The 7,305-nt window shown below is 32.5% G+C and overlaps 1 long non-coding RNA gene across 1 annotated transcript; it reads right to left on the reverse strand.

The window, feature by feature from the left end:
* Positions 1-2,825: 2,825 nt before the first annotated feature.
* Positions 2,826-6,900, reverse strand: LOC127262611 (uncharacterized). The gene is made up of 3 exons (XR_007841174.1): positions 6,637-6,900; positions 4,494-4,570; positions 2,826-3,092 (listed from the first exon to the last, which is right to left on the reverse strand). It is a non-coding gene; the product is annotated as an uncharacterized LOC127262611 (long non-coding RNA).
* Positions 6,901-7,305: the final 405 nt, after the last annotated feature.

Here is a 7,305-nt window from a genome sequence, read left to right on the forward strand (position 1 = left end):
AGGTGGATCAAGTTCGACGAATAACAAAGGCAGATCTAGAGTCAGTAGGAATTATTGTCATTACTTCAAAGAGGAAGCTCACTTGAAAGATAAATGTCCAAAACTTAGAGGAAAGAAAAGTATTACCGACTCCTCAACCGCTAATCATTCGGTTTGCTTTGCCAAGGAAAATATAGAATATGAAAAATTTCTTCCAGTATCAAATGGGTTAGTTAATGGCAGTTGGGTATTTAATTTGGATAGCTCCTATCATATGTGTTCTAACATAGATTGGTTTTTCGTGTAACATCCAGTTGAAGGTGTAGTTATATCGATAGGGAATGATATAGTTTGTAAGGTGGCTGAAATAGGAAATATTTGAATAAAGATTCATGATGTTATTGTGAGTACATTGACTAATGTTTGATTTGTGCCAGAGTTGAATAAAAATCTTATTTCCTTCGGCGTGTGCCGGAGGAATTCTACCGGTTTATAGTGGTCTTTTGGTTGCGATGGATGAAAATTTGGTAAAGAGTCTCTATTTACTTCAAGCCAGCATTGTTATAGGTTCTGCGTTAGTTTTCACAAATTTTCCATCAAATCATGATTCAAACAATACTCGTTTGTGGCTTATCGTCTTGGCCATAAGAGGAGATAAATAAATCGGGCAGATTTTTATTTATTTATTATTTATTTTGCCTGCAATAGAAAATTTTAAAAATAACTCCAATGTAGATAATTCAGTGGATATGAAAATAAAACTATTGGTGGTGTCCGAATTCAGACGCTTCTTAGACTTGATCGAGTGATGCAGTATGTTAGTCCCCCAAGGGGCATTGGAGGAGGTGGCATTGTGGATTTTTGTTTTTTAAAAGTTTGATAATTTCAGGTGAAGCTGCAGATTTATTATTTTATAACTTGAAATTAAACATATTTTTCAAGCCCCATAATTAACCCGTAAACCTAATTAATTACAGCCGTGAAATCCAAGAAAGGAAGCATAAAACCGCTGACGACGTAGTATGATTGTTTTTGGTTGGTGCTATTTATTTCAATTAAGAGAAGCGGTTGTTTTTTTTGGAATTTTCAAAAAGGAAATTCGGTCTTATCTTGTTTTATTTTTTTTTATTGATTTATGGTGATTTTTGGGGACAAATTGTATTTGAGACCTTATTTTATTAGTGGAATTCTTTTCATCTCTATCCTTCCATGTATAAATTTACAGAAACTACATAAGGGTGTCTCTTTAGTTTTTCACTTATTTATGGATTAAAGAATTTTTTTTGGGTTTTTTTTTTTTTCCATTGATTTCATAACAACATCAAATAAATATTCCAAATCAAAATTTTACTATTTAAGAAATCCAAATCCAAAATAAAGTAATAAATTACTATTGATAATAATAATAAATTAATTTTTAAAAAGAGAGATAAACATAGATTCAATATATGCAATAAATATAAATAACAAAATTCTAAAGATAAACCTAAATTCATACATCTGAATAAAAAATACCTAAATTATATTATAGATTTATTATGTAAAATAATTAATAACGAAATAGAAGATAATAATTAATAAAAAAAATAATCTATAAGTATAATACCCAGCAAAATAAATTACCAGAAATTTGCGAGAACTTGTCGGAGTTTGAGACAGAGTTAAACTATTTTCTTTTGGACTGAAATTTATTTTGGGCTTTGACGTAAAAAAATAGGTAAATTGGATTAGAGTTTAGGGGTAAATTATGTTTTGGATAAAATAAAAGAAATAAACTAATATCTATTTTCATAAAAGAAAACGATAGAGAACAACCGGATTAAGTTTCAGCTTTCTTCTCCTACAGCTCCAGTCGTGCCCAACTCCCTCCTTTTTTTGAAAGTTTTCTCCATTAAAGCTTCTCTTCTTGGTTTCTTCTTCTACTATGGTGTTTTAAGTTGAAAATTGTTGAAACCATAGTTTTGTCCACTACACGAAAATCCAATTTTTGTACAAAATAGCCTTTTGTGTCAACTCTGTTACGGATTTTGACCGCTACAAAAAATCGCGGTACAAAAAGTCTAGGTTGCAACAAATTCCGTAACAAATAAGTGGCGGTCAACCCTCAAAATAAGCACGTGTTTATTGTATTTGTTGCGTTTCTTGTACGTAACAAAAACATCGATCATGTTTTTGGAACAACATATGTCCGTAACAAAATATTTGGAACAAAAGTTAAATCCTGTCAGAGAACTATTTGTTAGGACATATTTTCGAAACGAAAAATGCGGTACAAATATGGAATCTTGCTAGAAAACTTTTTGTTGCAATTTCGTCCGTAACAAAAAATTGCGTTACAAAAGTAGTGTCCTGTCAGAGAACTGTTTGTTGCAAAATTTTTCCGCAACGAAAAATTCGATAGAAATTTAATGCAAACGTACAACACTTTTTGTACCAGCCATTGTCCGTAATAAAAAATCCGCTACAAAAGGTGTCTGTCTCAAATAAGGATTTTGTCGCCACGAATAAAATCCAATCGTTAATTTTTTTATTGATCAATTTGCATGACAAATAATTTAGAACATAATATTATCATAATTAATCTGAAATCCTTTTTCATATATGCACAATGACATCAATCCAACAACATTTATGTTCGTGTCAAAAATAGAATACTAGATGTTAACCGTACTTTAAAACATCTTCAAAAGTCACCATGCCATACACCATAACAACCAAACAACTTGCTAACACTTGATCCCCAAATTCAAAAGTAATACGTGAAATAAATAAATATGGTATCAAATTGCACAATCCTAAGGTCGACTAACAAATACAACTATGAACGACCAAGCTCATCGAGTGCAAAATCACAAATAAAGCAATCAAAGGCGGTCAACCAACTGCAACGTGTTTCCAATGATATATAGGAATTATATCAGCATCTAAAGTAATTTAATTCCCAAAAGAATAAACATTTTTAAAGAAATTGTACAACCTTGTAAGTCCACTTGATGTTTTCTTCGTCGAGTACCTCATCGAGCATTTCACTCCGGCATTACTTGGGAGAATAAGTACGGTCACCGGGACTGTAACAACGGTAACAAATGCCTTGACAATAGCTAGGGTATCACCTATATAAAAATGTAAAACCAAAGCTAATATTAGGAAATATGATATCTCTAACCAAAATGAATGAATATAATAAAAGATATAATTACATCAAGTAATGATAGCAATGGAAACTTCATAATAAAATAAAAGTTATCCTTCAGTTTGATCTATGGACACTATCTTAAATATGAATATAGCAATGTCTACAACCGAAAGCATTAGTCAAGAAGACTGACCACCAAACATTAGGAAGATAAACCACACAACAATAAACTACGAAACAACTCTCCCAACACTGATAAAACAACATTTATAAACCACCACAATCATAATTCATATCAGTCCATACAACTAAAATTATACAATACGGGGAAAATCCTTCAGCAAGAAAAATAAGATATCTCCTATGGCAACAAATAACCACCAATCAAGCTCTACATAGAAAATTCGACCATACAACTACTTGATACCCAAATAAAAGTCCCTACAACAATATCAGCAGATGCCAACAAATTTTCCGATGCCATCCAATACCAATCTCAATCCCAATATGTGCCATCCAACTACTTACCACTATTAAGTTACGCCAAATAATAAAATAAATATCCACGAACAGCCCCTATACTAATATAAATAAAAACAAGATTAATCATCTAGCAAAATAATTAGTCAATGAGCACTTATCCAAATATAATTTAAACAAACAACAATAACAAACATAATCAATATTGCAGTAACAAAAATTGCAATTTAACAATTAATGGGAACATGCTAATTTAGACTAACTAGACGCAATTAACAATCTAGTAGTTACATAATTGCGACTATATTAATATAATGTAATCAAGTAGAGAACAGCCTCCAGCAATAATATTTACTAAACCAGCCTGCAACTAAAACTGCTCCATCTTCTCTCTTCTTCATCATCTCTTTCCCACTTAAGTTGACTGAGCCTAACCCAAAGAAACCAAAATCTATTGCACACAACAAAGCAAGCAAGAAGCAGAAAACCTACCTTTATGGTTAGTAGTTAACTAACCCTTTAAATACACCATCATCATAATATATATTCTTGAAATAGCTTATTCATTAGAACAACCTTATCTAACAATCTATGTATAAATATTGCAGGCTGCAGATGGTGCAGCATAGATAAGTTTGATAGTGGCATTTGTTGTGGATTACAAAGGTTTTCTTGTTGATAGGACCAAGACTGGCGGTTGGATAATAATTCGATTCCATAAGTTAGTTCAACCCCAACCTAGATTTGACATTGGATATATAGATAAATATTGATAATATGTGAATCACTTTTGTGTATAACAGTAAAAAGAAAGAAACTAATCACCACTTGCAATTCTTCTCAGCACTCTTGCCTCTCAAAAAAAAGAAATCTTCTTAAGAAGTACCTGTCGGATTACCTAGATTGGTATGTTATGGTAGCAGTAGCATACAGCTTGTCCTTTCTCCTTTCTCTTTTGCCCCTCAACTCACAAGTCTGAAAGAGGAAAAGAGAGAGGGGAACATGATTCAGCAGGAATAGAGTGAAGTCTTTACATATATATGCATAACTTTATTGCAATGCTTATATGTACAGCTGTATGTATATATGTAATTGGTTTAGATATTTTCCATGTAGGGAAATCTCTTGAAGGTAGTATGACTAAATTCCTATGGCCATTCGTAATGGCAAGTTTTCCACATTGTGGGAGAAAAAATATAAACCCTTAATATCTTTGTCCTTACAATTGTTCTATTGCAAACTATTTGAAATGTAAGTTTGATGCCCAGGCATAAGCAAATTCTACACAAAAAATATACCCAACATCTATCTTATAATAAACTAAAGATTTGTAAGGCTTGATATGATGAACAAGGGATCAAAACAAAGACTACTATAAGTATTGGTTGCCTACATAAACTAGTTCAAACAAGCAAATATGGTCAAATAATAAACAACAATAATCATGATGGTGCGTGAACTTACAATTCAATTGATAGTAAAACATGGGGGACAAAATGGTAAGGATATAAGACAAAAGTATAAATATACGGAGGACGAAACCGACTGCCATCATGCTATCGGAGGATGGAGTACCACATTCATCAAAGGAACAATCTAACCACATAAGATACAATAATCAATCAAATACAGAGAAGTTGCCAGAACATTGCCCAAGGTTTTTCAATTAATAAAACATAGGGCTCACAGAAACGCAGTGATTGGTTGTTAAAAAAGAACAAAATCTAACAATCAGACAAGAGTATAAGCTTATTAACATTATGACATAGTGGAACATCAGAAAGAAAAGCTTATTTTAGAACATGAAAAGAAAGTTTCAAATTGATATCTTCATTGATACAAGAGGAAGTGATGATTTGCATGAAGCTCATTCATAATCCAATAAATATCGTTGCTAGTTACATAGATATAGATCGTTGTATATGCTACCATTTTAATGAATACAAATACATACGTACATAGAAACCCATTACATATGTATATGTATATACATACACCGTATACCTCCAATTGTGTGCTAAATAATTCAGTTTTTGGATCAGAGGTAAGCTGATGAACTTATGATCATTTATCATGGCCATGATTGTTAAGAAAAGAGAGAGGTTGAGTGAGGTTGCACACGATGTTGATATTAGCGAGCAAGGAACAACAACTACTTCATTTCCTCCAACTATATACCGTAATAACACAATTACACAAATATGAATAACCTTCACTTACCAGCAGCAACATAATTCTAAAATATGCCCCCCATAAAACATTAATTCTTCATTCCAATCTTATGTTTTAATCTCTAACCTCCATCAAGATTTAGAAAATCAAATTAAAAGAAAAGCAGTTTTTATTTCAAAATTGATTCCCAATAGTTTTACTTTAGTGCTAAATAAACACTGCAAGTAAACTCTTCGCTTTATCTAGATTTCTTTCACTCACACTATAGTGTATAGTAAATTGAGAGCATTGAACTACATATTCAAGACCTAGATTCATAGATAGATTGATTAAACAACAATAAAAAACCAAATATGTTAATTCACAAACTCATTTATCTTTCAAAATCAAGAGTGTTATCATCCTCTTCATCTTATTCATCCATTTATTAACCTCAATTAACAAAACACAGTTTTGTAGCATTCTTCAAACCACAAAATAGCGAAACAAACACACGATTTCAAACATGCAACTAGTTGAACTGATTGTGTGCGTGGTGGAGGTTAGAACAAATTGGCAAAGCTTGGTCGAGGTGAACCTTATGATTCATCAATGGCTGAGAACACCTCTTTCTATAATGACAAACCATACACAAACCAACTACAACACCAACACAGAAGCATCGAAACAAAACGCCACCAAATAGAGCAGAAATTGAAATCACACCGAGCCACAATCAAACAATGAAGAATCCACAATAATCAAGCAAGAACACAGAAAAAGATAAGCCACATGTTACCAAAATTGATCCATCTCCATCCCCACATCGAGAAACCATCGACAATGAAGAAGAGAGATAACCATGAAACAGGGAGAACAATGGGGACAACCTGAGATTGAGCGGGGAATAGCTTAATCTAAGCAATGGCTGATGGAAAACCTGGGGGGCCGACGATGGGATGCCATTACATGTAGCAAATGGTCAGAGAACGAACACAAGCTTGCGATGGTAACTAAACGGACTCGACCTACCATATAGACACGAGATAGATAATGAGGCAAGAGATAGAAGCGGGGGCTAGGATAGGATGTGGGAGTGGCAGTGGACCGGATCTGGTGAACGGAAGTTCACCGCCGGAGACGGCGGAGCTTGCTTCGACGAGGGTTCGATAATAGAAGGAGAGTTAGGCGAGAGAAATTGAGTTACGGTTTATAGGCGTAACAAATGTATTTACAACGGTCTAAAATACTTTTATTTTTTTATTTTTTAAATTTTTTTAAAAATAATTTTATTAATTTTTTTAAATTTTAATTTAAAATTATCATAATTATCATTTAGTTACGGTTTATAGGCGTAACAAATGTATTTACAATGGTATTTCATTATCATTGTGATTGTTACGGTTGAATTATTGAAACAAATAAAAAATAAAAGTCGACTAAACATAATATTTTTTATTACAATATTTTTGGTAACTAAAAGTACTTTTTATTACAGAGTTATTGTTGCGGACAATAGAAGTGCTACAAAAGAGCAATTTTTAGTAGTGGTCCTAACT

This window comes from Andrographis paniculata, unplaced genomic scaffold, assembly GCF_009805555.1.
Source record: "Andrographis paniculata isolate CXL003 unplaced genomic scaffold, ASM980555v1 Contig65END, whole genome shotgun sequence".
Taxonomy (NCBI): Eukaryota; Viridiplantae; Streptophyta; class Magnoliopsida; order Lamiales; family Acanthaceae; genus Andrographis; species Andrographis paniculata.